At 38.9% G+C, this 18,910-nt stretch overlaps 1 protein-coding gene across 1 annotated transcript in view; it reads left to right on the top strand.

Moving 5' to 3' along the window:
• Nucleotides 1-5,542: 5,542 nt before the first annotated feature.
• mef2ca (myocyte enhancer factor 2ca) overlaps nucleotides 5,543-18,910 on the top strand; it is a 41,580-nt gene continuing 28,212 nt past the window's right edge. Inside the window, exons 1-2 of the mRNA XM_028025241.1 lie at nucleotides 5,543-5,768; nucleotides 7,787-7,932. The gene's annotated coding sequence lies outside the window, so the exon portion shown is untranslated. The remainder of the gene's footprint in view (nucleotides 5,769-7,786; nucleotides 7,933-18,910) is intronic.

The following is an 18,910-nucleotide window of genomic DNA, read 5'->3' as shown; positions in this document are numbered from 1 at the left end:
CTCACAATTATGGCAAGTCGTCCAGGCTGAGAAGCAACACAGCAGAGCCAGGCGATCACATCACCATCACCGCTTTTCTGCAATACTTTGTCAGTTTTCCAGCAAATGTAGCCCAAATGCACACCTTCCAAAAATTCCACTTTTGTCTCATCAGCCCACAGAATATTTTTGAAAAACTCTAAGGCAGTGATCTCCAGCTCCAACCCTCAAGTTCATCAGACCAGGCTCCAAAATGACTTCATTAGCAGAGCGCTGTAGAGCTTGACTGCATGCTACTGAGGCAGGTTAGCCATTTAATTCCAGTGTGTAGAACAAGGGACACATCTAAACGTTGCAGGGTGTTGAGGAATGCAGCTGGAGATCACAGCTCCAAGAGGATATTCTTGGTGTTTTCTGGTTTAATGTGAGACAGAGCTTCACGCTCATTTTAATTAGCAGCACCTGTCACCTTGGATCTCTCTGGTTCAGGTTGAGCTATCTGTGTCTTATTGTTGAACCATGAACATTAACATTTAACTAAGGTTTAGATGTTCTGTTCTGACCACCTGATAGGCCAGTAGGGACGTTCATCACTGTTCCAGAGTCAACACGACGACATGTTTAAGATTCAACCGTTCGTGATCACATTTCACCTTCAGGTGGAATGTACGTTCTCCCAGCAGTTTCAGACTGTGGAACAAAAACCAGAGAGCAGAAAGTATCTGTGCATGCAGAGGGAGAACACAACTCACATTTAATGGTCCTGAGAGGAGATTTTAATCCAGGACATCCTTGCTGAGTATTGTGCACCCTGTTGCTTCTGCATGAATTCTGATCAAAGAATCCTTTGGTTACATTTGAGGCCATATGTCCAGCAGCTGCAGCTCGGTCCAAGCAAGATCCAGCAAGACGAGACAACAAGGGCAAGCTTAGCGGCAACTCTGTGAGAGAATGGTGATAAAGCCAGGTATTCAAACTGACTCTCAGGCCATTAACCATAAAATTATGCAAATTAGAATTTTCAAAAATAAATTTGCTTAATAGAAACACGGCAATTTTGGAAAGAAAAAAACCTCACGTTTTTTGATACGTTTTTGTGCTAGGGTCAGGTGGTTTGCAGGTATTTCACCAACCTGCAATAGAAAACACTTACTTGCATCACACAAGTCACATGATCAGCAGCCAGATGTTACTGCTGTCAAGATGACAGGAGGATGATGATGGTGTGGTATGTTTTTAATGACTTATCGCGTGAACAAACTTATTCATGTGTGATTTTAATTGCGTTTCTTGTTTAATGGAAACACCACAATTGCTAAATAGTGTCCTTGCGACGTTAGCAGAACATCAACAACGTTGTGAGCACATTTGTAATGGAGACGCAGCTGGAAACCAATGGACTGTTATCATCCTGTGGGCTTTAATTTACCCTTGAATTCTCTTGGCATTCTACCTACATCTACTTCAAAACAAAAATATGCTTTTTTTCACAACTTACCTGGAGTAGTATAAGATTTAAACCTATAGTAAGCATGACCAGAGGATCTGTGAGGCCAGCAGATGGACATGGAGAGGAAATGCCTCGAGACATGCGCTGGATTGTGGAATATCCCTGGCAGTTGGGTGAGGCAGGATTAGTTTACACTCGGTCATGGCTTTCACAGTAACTCTATCTCTGGGATATGCGAGCTTCACCCAGCCTGCACTATAAAGCACTGGACCCTCTCAATAAACACAAAACCTTTCCGTAACATATTGTGTTCCTTCCATGTTTTATGCAGTTGGAATTATAAAGTAAATAAGGCCGGGGTCAAAACGGGAAAACACACATTTCTTCTTTTTGGAATTTTTCTGTCATCAACTTAACTTTACTGTCAGACAAAGATGAGGTGAGCACGACAACAAAACAAAAAAAAAAATTGCCAGGTAATTTTGGTCTTGTTTCTAGGGCAAATTTCTTAGGAGACTTGAAATAAATCAAAACTAACTTACATGTAACTTTTCAGCAAGATACATTAACCAATTATTGACTTTAATAATTGGTTAATGCAGACCAGAACCTTCCAGACCTCTCAGGTCTTCCGGTTCTGGTTCTGCTCTGCATCCCCAGAACCAAATGAGGAGAAGCAGTTTTCAGCATGCACCACAAATTTGGAACAAACTTCCAGAAAACTGTAAAACAGCTGAAACACTGACTTCTTTTAAATCTAGACTAAAAACCCACCTGTTTAGGTTTGTATTTGAAATGTAATCATTTACAAATTTATTGATGGAACCTGACTCAATGTCATGTTTTGATTGTTGATTCTATGTTGCTTTGTGTTTCTGTGTTTGATATGATGTAAAGCACTTTGAAATGCCTTGCTGCTGAAATGTGCTATACAAATAAAATGTGATTGATTGATTGACTGATTTAAAAAACACCTACATTTTGGTGAAAAGTTACTTGGAAGTTAGTGTTGTCATATTTCAAGCAAATGAAACTAAACCAAAATTACTTGGTAGGATTTTGAGTTTTTGCAGTGAAGAGAAAAAGCTATTCAAGTCTTGTTTAGTAAAGTAATTTCTGTTCTTGTTGGACTATGAATTAACTGTGAACAGCCACTTATTATTTGGAAAGCTGAGTAAAGTTTCACAACCTACTGCCAGGCTGGTGGAACTGCTAGAAAAAAGCTATTTGACAGAATGAAGTGGAATCACTCAAGAAAAAAAAATCTGAAACAAAGTCAACTATCAGTCTGGGGAGAGTTACATTTCTGAGGCTGTGGGGCTCCAGTGAACCACTGTCCACAGAGATCATCCATTATACACAGTGGAGAAAACATGGAACAGTGGGGAACCAGGAAAGCATCGACAACTTATTGAGGCGTTCCCAAAAAAACCAGAACAACATCAAAACCTCGCAGATGTCACTGACCCGGGTTAAAATCCCTTTTCATGACTTAGCAGCTAGAAAGAGGCTGGACTCATTTCTAGTGCAAATGTCTTAGACCACTTGAAATGAAATAAAAACTAAATCACTCATGACTCCAGTGGGATAAAGGAGATTGTTTTAAGTCAATAATTTCTTAATGTTGATCAAAATTACTACCTGTATTTGCAATTAATTTCACTTCTCACAAGACATTTTTCTCATGTTCTAAGTGAAATAATTTGCCAATGGAACAAGTAATTTTTAATCAATATAAAGAAGTTATGGAATTCATACAAGCTCCTGCATCTTGCTTGAAAGTTACTTGAAAGTTAGTTTTGTCTGTTTCAAGTGCGCGAAGATATTTATAACTAGAAACTAGATGAAAATTACTCAGTAGGATTTTGTGTTTTTGCAGTGTGTAACCGATGGAAGGATGAATTTGGCTCTCTTGCTGAAAGTCCGGAGGATCCAGAGATTCAGGATTTTCTCAAAAAGTCAAAGTCTAGACTGGAATCCGACAGACATAATCTGAACCGGGCCGTCCTGTTGAAAGCAACAGGAACTGTGACAAGCAGGGCAGAACATGGCAAGAAACAAGAAGAGAAAGTAGAACATCTCAAAAGTTCACTGTTGGACACTTATCTTGATAGCAACCACTCGACGCTATCTACATGTCAGCAGGTCGTTTGGGAGTGATGCCAGAAAAAAACTGTTCTTTCCTACAATAAAGAAATACATAAAAAAAATTGTTTTACTCTGAGATGGGAAAACTAACTAACTCTCCAAAGACTGTGGCTGAACAGGTGGGGAAAACGCCTGACATCAAGAAGTACAGTGGAGGATCTGTGATGCTGTGTGACTGTTTCATTTAAAAAGACAAAACCCCGGAGAACTCTGTTTATTAATTCAATATTGAAAAGTCCAAAATAGTGCAACTGAAATGCCATAATTACATTATTCTTTTTATGGAAAAAGATGCGGAATGCTTAAGCAGAATGAGCAAGCATGGGGCGACAGTCAACAACCGGGAGAAACGTCCAGGAAAAGCAGCTGGTCTGCTGTCCTTTTTGACCTTGTGGTTAAGATCTGAGATTTCCTTAAATGGCATTTTATTATGTACTCAGATGGCTTGTGTTGCATCTTTAATAACTTAAATGGACAATATTTTAGTCAGTGGACACCGGCGTCCTCAGGTCAGCTAGGGGGTTTTAATGGGCCGTACGGGGAAACCAAAAATTCTGGCAAAGGGAGATAAAGTTTCCACCCACTCTGAAATAAGAAACTCAAACTGAAGGCCAGATATCTCTACATTTATTTATTTATTTATTTGGTGTGGAAAGATTTGCTTATTTAAAGTTTTTTTCTTCTCATCTTTACAAATGAGTCTCTGAGTGTATTCTGGAATCAGACCGTCAGAGTCAGCCGATCCCTGATTCCTCTGCCTGCCTCTTTCTTTCCGTCTGCCGGGCCTGACAGGACGGGACAGCTGAGTGTAATCCTCCGGCTAGCAGATGCTCGGAGCGCCGATACCTCCGACATGCTGGCAGGCTCGGTCTGCCCACTGTAAAACAGTGGTTCAGCAGTTCTCCTTACTTAAAAAATATATGCAAACTCGTTGCCGCCTTTTTGTTTGTTTTCACAAAATTAACTGATAAACCTGTGCAATTTTAGTCACCTTAACTTAAATTAACTTAGTTAAACTGAGGATTTTTAATTGTTTAAACAATTAAGTTTTTTGTAAATAAACTCCAAAGCTTTTTGAAGTCCATTTTTTATAACTTGATTGAAGCAGTTCCTGGGTCCTGCTTCTTATTTGTTTCTCTAGCAGAAAACACAAAGAAGCAGTGATAGTTTGCTCATTTTTTCTTTCAGTAAAACAAACATAACCAGGTGGTGATGAAAATGAACATAACTCTCTCATGGTGCAGTTTAATGTATTCAAATGTAGGCAACGGAAGCTGCACTGCTCTGAAAACGGCTCACTGTGGATGAACTGACTGCATATGAAGCTTTGGAGTCGACATTTTTACCTTAGACATCTTAAAATTAAGTTTTGCAACAAATAAAAAAAGAGTTAAATTAGTTGCTGTTGGTGGTAGCACAATGCACTATGGGATACCTCTTCCTGGCAAATCCCCATGTCAGCCTTTCACATGACTTCAAATGAAATAAGTTCATTCTTAAAACCTTTTTACCTCAATACTTAAATCAAGTATAAGAAAAAGTTAAAACCACTGAATTCATTTAATCAAAGTCAACTTTGTAATTTACTACACAGCCAAAAATTCACTAGACTTAGTTTAACTGAGTCTTAGCAAAACCTTAGATTCACTCCTCTGTTTTCAATTAAACATTAAAATGTCATGATTTACAGTGTAGAAGCAGTAATCCTCGCACCAAGACCACAGAGGGCCCCTGAGTGTCAGCAACACATTTTTCTCTCCTCTACACACTCACTCACACACGCCCACGCACACACTGCATCAGTGACACCTTACAGCTAAATATACTGCAAGTGACAGCAACAGGTGAGCGATCCACAGACATGCACTGAGCTGGGACGCAGGAGGTCACAGGGTGTGTGAATGTGTGTGTGTCTGACTGTGTATGTGTCGGAGGGCATGGGATGGGGGTGTTGGATTGTGGACTACCTCAGCTGCTCACTTTGCAGAAAAGTCAGACCCAAACGCTGCCCAGCTCGGGCTGCCCCGCTCTCCAAAGCCAGCTGGTCTGGCTTAGCAACGCTGCTTTTATTCACCTTTTTTTTCCTTTTTTGTTTCGGCTCATCTTGTTTGATACAAGGGACAGAGTGAGCAAACCCACAGCTGGAGCTGCTGGGAATCCTTCCAGGTGAAGACAGAAACACAAAGCACTGGTGAGTGAGCGGACGGTTTGATGGATGTGAGAGGAAGAACAGGAGAGGAAAACATCAGAGGAACACTGCAGACACAGAGCAGAGGGCTGAGAAGTTCAAGTCTGGGCAAATAAACTTTAAGCAAAAATCTGAACTTCCTTTTCTACAAGAAGCAGATTCAGAGAGTTTTATTGTTATATTATATTTCTCCACTTCAAAATCTGTTTTTGCATCCAAAAATGTCCTCAGCTTCTACCTGTTCTTAATAAATGCAGGAATCTTCGAACATTTGAAACACCTGTTTATGTTACTGTTTTAATTTTTTTTTTAATCTACGCTCTATTATCATAAAATGAACACAGACTCAACCTAGAACAAACAGGGACTTGTGGAGAATTAATAAAAGGATGTTAAAATATAGGTTACAGAAATTTTATTTGGGAAAAAAAAACCTTTTTGTAATTACAGATGTCAGAAGTCGAGGGTCAACAGAATCAGGGGCCGTCGCTCATGCAGTTGTTTCAAGTTTACGTATCTCACCTGCTTAGCCAATGGTGTACAGTCTTACTGGAAAAATGTATCCTCTACTCATTGTCTAGCTTTATTTTACTTGATAGTAAAAAAAAAAAAAGTTTTTTGTTCTATAAAATAACATGGATTATATCATTTCACAAAATTTTGACCAGCAACAATTAAAATGAAATAAAATATTAGTAAAAAAAAAAAGGTAAGCCGAGACTTTCAAAAGCCTACTAAAACTAAGATCAACTTTATACCAATAAAAAATATATATTACAAAATAAACACAATGAAATTTAGAAAAAAGTTAAAGAAGAATGACAGAATTGCAAGAGAAATTTGTCCAAACTGAAAACAATCAATTAGATTTATTGGGTTGTTTTCTCATTTTCTGATGTAATTCCCAGTTTGGCATTTTCAGCTTTCTCTGAATATGATGACAGACGCTGTAAGCTTAAAGTAACACGTAGTCTGAAAAAATAAACTCAGAGAAGGAGGAGTGTTGACAAATAAAAAAAATGAAATTGTGGAGCCGCTGATCCTCCTGTTTTATTTTACCATTTGAATTCAGTCTGGATATTACTGTTCTAAAGTTTTGGAACAATAGTTTTATCATGATCTGCCAGATTCTAGAGTTTCCATCCATCCATCCATTTTCTGTTCACCCTTGTCCCTAATGGGGTCGGGAGGGTTGCTGGTGCCCATCTCCAGCTACGTTCCGGGCGGGAGGCGGGGTACACCCTGGACAGGTCGCCAGTCTGTCGCAGGGCAGATTCTAGAGTTTTATTTTTGAAATAGAGCAATTCAACAAACAACTTAACTATGTTTGAGAGCCCAGCTATAGGAGGTTTTTGGACGCTCTCTGCTGGCCAAACTGTGACACAAGAAGCTTGACATCTTACGTCAGGGTGTCCAAACATTTGGTCCAAAGGGCCAAAAACATCAAGTCAGAAGTGCATTGTTTTTCACATTTAAATATTACAGGGGTAAAAAAAGTAAGCCAAATTTTAAATATATATTTTTTTCTGTTAAAGCATGAAACGAAAAGGGGCTTGTATTTTAATGTAATACATTTAAACTAAATTAAAATACAGGCTTTTTCCCCATTAATGGTTCCTGACGAGGTAGTAGAATCTCAAATTTATACTTTATACAAAGGTTTTAAACCGAAATACCGGATACATCATTAGGTGTATAATTAATTACGTACATTAAAAAAAACAGATTTTTAGAAAAGTTGCGCTTTCAACTGTGTCCACCTGGGGTCAGTGTTGTACCTGTCCAGCGCTGTCTTTAAACTCTTTGTACTCTCATAGTTTCAATACCTGTTGAAAATGTAACTTAAATAAAAGAAACATTTTCAATAAGGATTCACTTACTTTATTTATTTTGTTTTGTTTTTACCAAACAGTGGTACTGTGGTGTTCTGCCGTTTTCTAAATTCGTTTTCCTTTATTCGTCTTACCCTGCGCGTTCCTCTGTGTGTGGGCGCGTGACGATGCTGCCTGACGTCCGTTCAGGTGCTTACTTACTCACTGACAGCCCGGGAAGCGCGTGCTCTGCTCCGGGAGGAGACGACTCGCTGGATGGACTGAAGTGAACCGCTGGACGGAGACACGCTGCAAGCAGGACGTGGCGTGACGAATCATGCGGGACTGAGCGGAAGGTAAGCGGCTGTGTGAGGACAGAGTCCGGCAAATGTGATGCGGGAGTGGATGTTGAAAGGTCGGGTAGCAAAAGTAGTTGTTTTCCCTTTGCCCTGTTTCCTGCGCCTCTTTTTTTTAAAATTCAAAACATTGGATAAAAGTGTGTGTGGAGGAGCGGGAGAAGTTTTACTGCCACCCCGGTGTGTCAGCTGCTGCTTCTTATTGAACAATGAGCTTGGAGGTAAGAGCTCGGAGCTGAACGGAAGACTTTTTATACACAACCGAGGAAGGGTCGAGTTTCCCGCCTTGGACATTTGGGAATACTTTGGACATTTTCCTGCCAGAGAGTCATTGAACTCGGATAGAGAGATTCTTTTTTATTCCTCAAAAAAGTAAGTGATAGAAAAACACCCTAAAGACCTCTTCAACTTTTCCTCTTGTCAGTCTTTTGGTGGCATTTTTGGGGAATGTCTCTACAGCTCTGGTTCAGATTGGATGAGAAGTGTCTGTAGACATCAAGTCTTGTCACAAGTCATTTAAGATTGAATTAAAACATATACCTCTGGACTTTGGCTAGGTTATTCTAACATGCTTCAATCTAAAATCCACTGAATTCTATCTCGTCTGTATCCATGCTGAAGGAAAACATCCCCACAGCATGAACCTACCACCTCCATGTTTTACCACATAGTGAAGCTGAAGTGTTGTCTTCTGTTTTGCATGTTGACAAATATATGTCATACTTTCCAATTTTGTTTTAAAGCATTAAAGTTTGAGATGATAACATGGCAAAATGTGAAAAGATTCTAGGAGTGTGGATATTGTTTTTGACCTCCTGAGATTTTGGAATTTTTTACCTAAAAAGTCCATAAATCATTGGATTAATTTACCAATTTAACCAAACGTTTCTCTTTTTTTCTCCCAATGATAGTTAAGCGCTTAGTTTTTAAGCTAAAAAGTTATTTCCAGCATGGAGGCTTGTTCAGGTTCTTATGATACATTTAGTCCAACCATTGTCTGAATTTTTCAATATTTGCTGACACTTGCTGCTCTACAGTCCATAAATAATGACTTTTATTGAAATGTCATGTAACATACTCACAAATGTTGATGTGAAAAGCCGCTGCGAGAGATGTTTGACTCCATTTATTTAAATTTGTGTTGTGAGAGTGATACCAGCCTCACATTGCCTTAAAACATGCATCAGTGTTTTTTTTGTTGTTGTTGTTGTTGTTGTTTTAGATTATCTATGTTATGACATCATCCAGCTGAGTCTGGTTTAACTGACCAAATAAAGGTCAAAAAGTGGTTTAAAAATCACACTTTCACATCAGTGATAAACCATCGTCCCTCATAGTTTTTCTTTTGATCCCTCACAGAATTGAGTGGTGTTTGCAAAGCACCCAACCCAGAAATGGTATTTATTTTCCGTGGCTATAAGCCCAAGAGTGGAAATAAGGAAACCTGTACATGTTAGCTTCTGCTAGAGTTTCACCTGACAAATGACTCAAAGTAGTGTATACACCACTTTCACAAATAATATCTCGTAGAATATGAAATGTTCATGGCAAGTAAATATATTGTACATACACTTATATATTTATTTGATAATTATTTTATGTTGTCTTTTATAGGAATGTTTAAAGCCAGATTTTTATTCAAAAATCCATAAATCATTGGATCATAAGAGAAAATGAGAATGGTGGTTCATTTTTCAATGCCATATTATCACCATGTTATTCATTCATTTATAAATGTCACAGTTTCAAAGTAAACATTTACTTAGTAAGTGTAGTATTAAATAAGCAAGTATAAACATATTTAGCTTGAAACTGTGACATTTATAAATGAATGGTGAAAATATGTCTTTGAGAAATTAACCCTCATTGTTTTTGTCTTCTGACAGACTAAAGAACCCAAATTATTGCTGTTAATTTTGACTGTGTAACTTTACATATGACCCCTTTAGCAGGGACCCTGAACGGTCTTTAACCGCTTCAGCAAAGATCTGCATATTTCCCTCTTCCTAGCTTCCTCCTCCAACTCATGTTGGGCAGTCCAAGGCTTTCCACTGCCCATGTGACTTAATCTGTTCAACTGCAACACCTCCCTAAGAAGGCATCCAGAAACCATCCTAACCAGAAGCCCAAACCAGCTTAACTGTCTCCCTTTGACAGAGAAAAGCGGCAACTCTGTTTCTCCCTAAGGGCCAATCTGTCTCATCACCAGTTTTAGGGAGCAAATGGCCCTTCTTTAAGGATTCTGACAGCCCATATTCCTGCAGTACCTCAGCACAGGAAAAGCTATAGGCATATGGTCACAAACCTCACCCAAGTGAAGACTTATTGGGCCATCTTCCATGCACCCCTGAATGTTGTTGCCTGGTAAAAGAGCTGATTCAGCATCCAGTGGCTGTGATGGAAACCATCTTGTTTCTCCTGGATCTGAGACTCAGCAGGACTCTGATGTCCAGTGCTGAGTGACTATCACATGCATGGAGTGAGAGGATATAAGCTGAGCATGTGGTTCGGTATCTGTCTCACAAAGTGACTCAAGAATTGGTTATTAGAGGGAGTACCTCATCATACCTCACATTCAGGGTCATGTTATGTCTGAAACTCGCATTGCGAATGTTGAAGGGCCTCTTCCCGGTACTTCTGTGCCTTTAATCATACTTTCATGATTAAAGGCATTTAAAAGTATGATTACATACTTTTAAATATTACAAATGCACTCTTCACACTTTTAAAAACACTCGGCAGCCCTGTGACTAGGCCTGTCACAATAACTCATTTTTCTGGACGATAAATTGTCCCAGAAATTATTACGATAAATGATAATATGTTGTTTTGGAACCATTTTCAATTACCATATCGATAATGGCATAATAATGCAAAATTGCCTGCTCAACGACCAATAAACTTTAATTTTATTAAAGAGCACTTAACACTGGAACTGGAAGATATTTTAAATATCCAATATAAAACACAACAACCAATACTAATAACAGAAAGGAAATAAAAATCTGCACACCACCGAATCCATAAATAAAATTGAATATTCAGTTTTTGTAAACTAATTTGCTCTTCAAAAAATATTAATCATCAGAATAGAAATGATCATACTGTTTTTAATTGATCAAATAATTAATTGCTTCTTGCAACAGGCTTACCAGTGACTTAAAGTTTTTATTTGACATGTTCGGAGCAGGTCTGCACTGAGGTTTAAATCCATCCTGGAGTCTTTAAGCACAGAGTTGGCATGTTCTCCCTGTGGATGTGTGGGTTCTCTCCAGGTACTCTAGCTTCCTACCACAGTCCAAAAACAAGCCTTCTAGGTTAACTGCTCTGTCTGAATTAGCCCTAGGCATGAGTGAGTGTGTCAGTCCAGACTGTACACCTCCTCCATTGACCGCTGGAGGTAGGCATTGGTATCCCTGCAGAGATAAGCAGGTTTAGACAGCGGTTGGACGCTTTCAGACTTTAGTCAAAAGATGTTTTTACATTCAGGGTTTCATTATCTGTAATGTCCAAAACCAGACATTAAGCACATGTTTTTGTTGCTAAAGCTCCAGGATAGAAAAGTGTAGGGTCCATGTCAGTTCTGCCCTATGCAGAACCAAATTTATCTGCGAGAGCAGCAAGAACACTTCAAAGGTTTCATCTTCAGAACAGGTTTTGGTTCTAAAATTTACAAAATGAAGCTCCTCCCCTGAGCTGCAGCTTCCGAGCTTCCACCTCACAGAGCAGCTCTCCCCTACGACACCCTCACTCAGCTCCTTCAGACTATCCAGCAGCAATTAGCAGACACCTGGTGGAACTGCACATCTGCTGAGCTCATTATATAATCTACTTCTCAGCACAATGCTGGTAAAAAACGTTTTTAAAGGTTTAATAGAGGAGCCATGTTGTGATGACTTCCTGAAGGCAGAGTTTCAGAAAGAGCAGGAGTTTTTAAAGTGACAGAGGCCCACTTTCAAGTCATACTTTTTGTGTAGAGCATTTTCATAACAACTGAAAGCAACATAGTTACTTGATTGTACTTTAAAATGGCACCAAGTGCCTGGAAAGCACATAGTACTGCCCCTTTAACAAGCAAATATCATTCTGAGTTTTCTGTGTTACAACTTGACAAGATTGCTGAAACCAGCACTTGACAATCCTAGCTCACACGTTTTCACACTCTGTGATCTTTTTCACATTTTATCATGTTACATTCATAAAACGTTTTTATTATTATTTTATGTCAAGATCAACACAAACAGTATTATGAGTGTGAAGTGCAGGAGGGACAATAGATGTAATTGAATCTCAGTAAAAATGTGTTGGTTCTGTTTAGAGAACATTAGTGACCCAACAGCATCATGAGGCCTGAGAAACCCAGCAGACTGGTCATGGAGAACGTTCTGTTTACAGCTTGCAACATCTCCCAGGGGGCAATTAATCGATTAATCAATTTTTCTGTTTTGAAGATCTACTTTGTGGGAAATCTGGACGGTCTCACTAATGCACTGCTTGGAGTTCCAGAGTGATGTTGACCTGCTCAGGAACTACCACCTTGTCTGACAAACGTGTTTTACAGCTTCTATTTGACTTTGAATTCAGGTCTACTCACAGAAGGAATTGTTTTGTCCTTTGTAATTTTCTTTAAGGGGAAAAAAAGTGAGGATAAAACGTATCAATTAAAATCAAAAATGTTATTTGTTCTAAAAAATAAAATAAAAAAATCAGATTTTATTTTTAAGCCACTTCGCCCAGCCCCACCCAGAGCTCAGAGGCTGAGTTTCACCTTCCATCAGGATAACAAGCCTACACCTACAACCAGAGCTACAATGAAATGATTTTGATCAAACCAGATTCATGTCTTAGGATGGTCTAGTCAAAGGCCAGACCTAAATCCAACTGAAAACATGTGGCAAGATTTAAAGTTGAGGTGTGTTGCAAAGAAAAATTATCACAAATTTCCCCCAGCAGAAGTAAGCTGCTAATGAAACCCGAAAGGTTTTTTTAAAGCTTTTCTGCTGCAGAGAGTTTTTCTTCAAAAGGGCGACTCAAGGGGACTCCGATTCTACTGCCATCGTTTAACAGAGTTCTTTTTATTCAGTGATAAACTGAAGAACACAGCACATGATTGGTCGTTTTCTTTAGCAAACAATATTCCTCTCTCTCTCTTTTTCTTTGCTCCTGTTTTATGCCAGTCCACATATTTGCTAGCCTTGGTTTTAACTTCAGGCTGTAGAGATGAGCTTGTTCAAACAGAGGGTTTGTTGGAAACAAGCAGATGCTTAGAGCCTTCAAAGACAGCACCACTGTTGTTCTTCTACTCACCTCACGCTCCCCACCCCTCAAGGCCGTCCACGTCTCCAGCAAAGTGCTGCAGGCTGCTATCAAAGTGACTCAGACAGAGGAGGGTTTGTGCACAAGTCACACAAAATCTCCACCGGAATTATCACAAGGTTACACAACTACGAGACATTGGCACCTGCTTTATTTTTATTAGCTGTAAAACTAATTGGTAATAAAACTTTTATTACCAGTTGTTAATCTTTCAAAGGTGGCTGACCTCATTTTATTTGAGGAAAATTAACACAATACTTGGAACAGCACAATAATTCATGGTCAGTTCTTGGCATAGGTTGACATAAACGGTTTTGCCTAGGGCAGCAACTGCTGACAACGATAAAATAAAAAGTGGAAACAACCCCCCCCCCCCCCCCCCCCCGAAATTATTAAAGGTGCAGCATGTAAATATTGTAAAAATATGTCTGTTTGTTTTTTACATTTTCTAAAGGAGCAGTATTGTTTAAAATGGTCTTTTTTTAGTTTACATCATGTTATAATTCCCTCATCAAAAACACACTAGTGTTGCTTTGATTCTTTCATGCATGTTTGAAAAATCCTTTTGTCTCCCATGGCAACCATTCAGTTGTGCAAAATGCGTGGTTGGACCGAGGCCGAGGTCTTCTAGACTCGACATGCCTCATAAGTTGTTGGGTTTTTTTCCAACTAGAGGACTCCTTTGCTATTTTATACACACATTTCCTACATCTTCTAATGTAGACCCCCAGTCAAACCAAAGTAATTCCAAGCGAGTGACTAGCAGACATTACCTGTTGGAAATCAAAAACCATGCATCCTGACAGTAGTCTTAGGCCAAGTACGCACATGACCAAGTCTTTATAACACAGCTTTTGTTGGATGGAAGGACAAAACACATAAAAACGTATTCGTCTGCCCAGATATCTGGCAATGCTTGGACTAGGCCATAGTAGAATCTAGAAAATTATCTTAAACTGCTGGTTGTTAAAACAAATGCACAACATCCCTCTTGTGATTACAAACTGATGGTCAGTACAGAGCTGCGTATCCAGGAAAATCCCCTATGAAAGGAGTTAAATTGCAAAGATTTGAAATGGCAAAGTTGTGAAATGAGCAGCAGCTGATTCTGTATGAAGAAGCACTCACAGTTCTTCATACAGTTTGATCCCTCACAAACACACCCATCACCCTCACCAATCATCCTGCAACCTCAGGCCTTCTCAGCTCTCTTCAGATCTTCCTTATCTGCAGCATCAGGGAGCAGGGAGTACGAGGGCATGTCCACATGTCGCCTGTTAGCTGTTGCTCTGGGCGATGTGCTTTGTACACACGTGTAGTCCCGAAAAAACACACAGCTCTCCGCCAGCCTTAGATTGTTCGACGGATTGGGAGAGATTGCTCGACAGCTGATTTCCATTTCTCTCTGTTCAACGTTTGCTCTCGTTCCTGCCAACCAGAACCCAGCCATATTATTCTTTGGGGTAAAAAGTTCACTCTTTTATTTTTGGAGTCCTTCTGTTTTACACGGTCTATAAATAGTAGGGAGGTTTGTGAAGACGCAGGAGGGGGAGCTGGTTGGAGATTTGCCGTCATCCTGGAAATGATCAAACTCCTCACGAAGCGACACCTTCGTGCTTATTTCTGTGATTTGAAGCAACCTTCCCTGAACGGCTCCCATCTTTGCTTGACCTAAAATTCCCTTTTCAGCTCCAACGTGCTGAGTGTGCATGTCTGGGAGTGCTGCTAATTTAAACAGCGTTGTGGAGCCGTCCTGCAGAGAGGAGCGCTTGCAGGCGCTTTGACTCATGCACTAGATATTCACATAATGCTCAATCGGCATGTCTCTACTTGCTGCCGATGGGCTCTGTATTACTGTCACAACACAAAACTTAATCTTCTTGATGTGTTGTGACAAAACACATCAGTTACGGCGTAGTGTGAGAAGCACTTAGGTAATGCTTCCCTCAAGCAGAAAACCAACATGTTCTGATCAGGTTGTGCTCCGACTGATAATCACATTAGTCATTTTAATTACTGGTTGTTTTTACCAAATATGTACCTTGGATATGGAGTTCTGGGTTTTAGGGAATCGGCGACGAATGAGCTATTCAGAAAGGAGGGAAGTGACAGGTTCTGAAAGCTAACGGTTTCACAGAATCTGTTGCTGTAAAGGTCGACCTTGCTAACATGCTGCAGCAGATAAAACACCTGATGTTTTGCAAAAACTGCTGCAGTCTTGACACAATAGAAACACATTTTGAAGGTTTTGTTTTCAGTGACTTGAACATGTTTATGTTAGACATTAGTATATATTTCTGATATGTCAATGCTGTCTCCACAATCCAACAGAGGTTGTAGATAGAGAGAGTTAGTAGTGAGGCCTGTCACGATAACAAACTTTGCTGGATGATAAATTGTCCCAGAAGTTTTTGTGATAAACTATAATATTGCTATTTTGAGAGTAACATAATGGTAATGGAATAATAATACACATACACCTGCTCAAAGATGAATAAACTTTCATTTCTAACAAACATTTAATGCTGGAACTGGAAGACATTTTAAAGATCCAAAATAAAATAAAAATAAATAAATAAAATGGATACTGAAAGCACTGCAAACAAAATTTTTGGGCTAGTTGAGACCAATGCACTAGGCCAGTGGTGCCCAAAGTTGATCCTGGAGGGCCGGCACCCTGCATGTTTTAGTTCTCTCTCTGGTGGTAATAACAACCTTCTCAGCATGTCAGTGTTCTTCTTATGAACCATCATATCAACCATCATTTGATCCAGGTGCATTAAACCAGGGAGAGAACTAAAACATGCAGGATGCCAGTGCTCCAGGACCCACTCTGGTCACCACTGCATTAGGCTGAAGCTTTTTGTTATTCAGTCTTTGGTAGAAAAAGAGGGAGATAAGAGAAAAATAAACAAATGGAAATAATTAATTGATTTATTGTTCATTGCCACAGTAGTAGTGGAAGGTAGTGCTTTGCTTTTTAATTCCGTTCATAGTGCTTTGTAGACTTATTCACACCACTTGGATTTTTCTCATTTTTATGTCACAATCTACTTAATTGGTTTTTATGCAACTGCTCCAATAAAGGTCAGATTTGTGGAGTAGATGATAGATAGTTGTTCTAACCCTGCTTTAAGCTTCTCCACAACTTCCTCCCTGACACACACACACCCACGCCTACATGCCCACTGTTGGACTCTGTTTTCTAAGTAGGTGACTTCTAAAGCCAATGGGCCAATACCATGCCTTCCTTTTCAGACTGTATTTGTGAAAAAAAATACAATAACTTTGAAAACCATGTAGAATCTTCATTCCATCTAACAAGTTTCCCATACTTTGTGTTGGTCTATTAAATAAAAACATACTAACATCTATTGTTTATGGTTATGTCTATGGTTTATTGTTTATGCACAACAACATATTGAAAAAGTTTAAGTTTCATTTGCAAGGCACTGTAATAAAATGTAACATTCACTTCAAATCTATCTATCGCATAGATTTTGAAAGCTTGGTTGCACGAAGAAAAAGGAAAAAGAAGCCTTCAAGTCTTCAAAGATTACTTCAACCTACTAATCTATAAATACATAATGAGTACATAAAACCCTTAAGTTGAACTGAGATGTATCCTGAATTTATTGTGAAACTGCAAACCAAGCCATGTCTGGAATCTGACCAGATAGTGTAGTTATGATATCTCTGTTTACCTTAGCACAATACAACAAGTGTATCGTCTTGAAATAGGAATAATCACAGATTTATTTTAAGCTTGTAGACTAGACTAGTTCTTCTAACATTGATTTAACCCTTTTAAATACTATAAAAAGTCGTATTTGATATATACAGCATTTTAATAACAACCAAAGTTAACATAGTTACTTGACTGTGATATAAAATGGCACTCTGTGCCTGGAAAACACATAATACTGCTCCTTTAGAGTTCTGAGCAAAGCATGTCTGTTGGCAAACAGAAAAACTGCAAGAATAAAGCAGAGCTCCTTAACAGTTTCCATTACTTAACAATCCTCTGTGGAGTTTGGGTCTCGTCTGATCCAAGTCCATAATGTGGCACTTGGTGGTTGGAGGTGTGAAAATGGAGACGAGCGGCTATAAGCCGGTATCTGTGTTTACAGTAACGCAATAACACTCTTATTAGACAAACACTGACTGAAGAATGTGGAGAAGAAATTCCATACATCACTCTTATGTTTTTATGCAACTACTGCACACTTTGCATGACAATTTAGATATTTCTGGTCATGCATTATGCTGCTAACGCAAAGTAAGTTGCAGAGGCACAGAGTGAGAAGTGCTTTCAAAATCGAAGCAGAAATTCCTGTTGCTGACAGAGATCCAATTTGGGGAACTACAGGCGGCCTGGGCTCTCTACAGTAAAGGAGAGTCTTAGGCTTAAAACACCAAAGGAATAGGTATCAGTTAAACTTGATTTTAAACAAGTATCTTTAAGTAATATTCATACATCAGTTCTTCTGAGTACAGAATCCAAATATCGTTAGATATTTGGATTCTTCCTTTCCATCATCAATATCTCATCTATCACCAACATTGTTTTTCCTTTGAAAGATGACAGATTTTACTTCAACTTTTTTATTTTGCTGATCACCTGTCAGTTTGGCTCTAACTCCATCTATTGGGATGTTATATATTTCCTTTTAGCAAAATAGGAAATATTCCTTTTATTTTGCTGAAAGGAAATAAACCAGAAGAGCAGCTAGTAAGGGGATGATTAAATATAATTTAGAAATAGCTTCTTTGGTGAGTCAAGCAACACACTCTCATCATAAAGTACCAGTAGAAGTGGGAAACATCACATCTTTAGACATTTTTAGAAATTTGTTTAAACCGGGGCTTTTAAACAAACATGATGGATTCATGTTTTAAATTAACGTGGTTGAACCAGTAATTGTTCTGTGTTTCTTTGTTGATGTGATATGTTTATTTTTAGAATTTCCAACTAATATTAACCTATTCTTATAACATTTGTAAATGATGTGTATGTTTTTGTGTTTTTTTTACTGACTGTTTTATGTATTCATATTGATTAATATTTAATAATAATAATAATAATAATAATAAAGATTGTGAAAACAAACCGGAAGTTTGAGCTCAGCTTGAGGTGCTCAGTGGTTTGGAAGAAATTTCTGCCTTCTAGTTTTGCTTTTCAAAAGCTGCAGATGGTGCAGCTTACAGCAGATCTGAACTCCACAATCTGTGATTTGCATTCTGACATGGCCGCCTGTTTCACTTCCTCCTGAGCACAGAGAACCCCCCTGAGGAAGCTGGTGATGGGCGTGTCTGGGGGGAGGTTGCTGAAGGGGGATACAGATACAGTGACACGCAGACAGACGGCATGCTGCCTGTCTGTGCGTGCACAGCAGTTAAATTTAGTACGTACAGAACCCATTTTTATAATTAGGTGCAACGTCCACACATGTCTGTCTGAGGTTTGGACTATAAAAATCACTTTATTATCCGTATGTTTGTTGTCTGTTGTGTGTAAGAAGAAAAAAATCTTCTTTGTAAGCTCCTGTTTATTGCCTAAAGCTTTCACACATGGACAATAATTCAATAACAAAATATATCGCAATAACACGTGATCAATATCAATATGTAATTCATTTGATAGAATGAATGATTTTGTCTC

Source organism: Xiphophorus couchianus, chromosome 8 (assembly GCF_001444195.1).
Source record: "Xiphophorus couchianus chromosome 8, X_couchianus-1.0, whole genome shotgun sequence".
In the NCBI taxonomy this organism is placed as follows: Eukaryota; Metazoa; Chordata; class Actinopteri; order Cyprinodontiformes; family Poeciliidae; genus Xiphophorus; species Xiphophorus couchianus.
The sequence above is the reverse complement of the archived record's forward strand: the minus strand, read 5'-3'. Positions and strand labels throughout refer to the sequence as shown.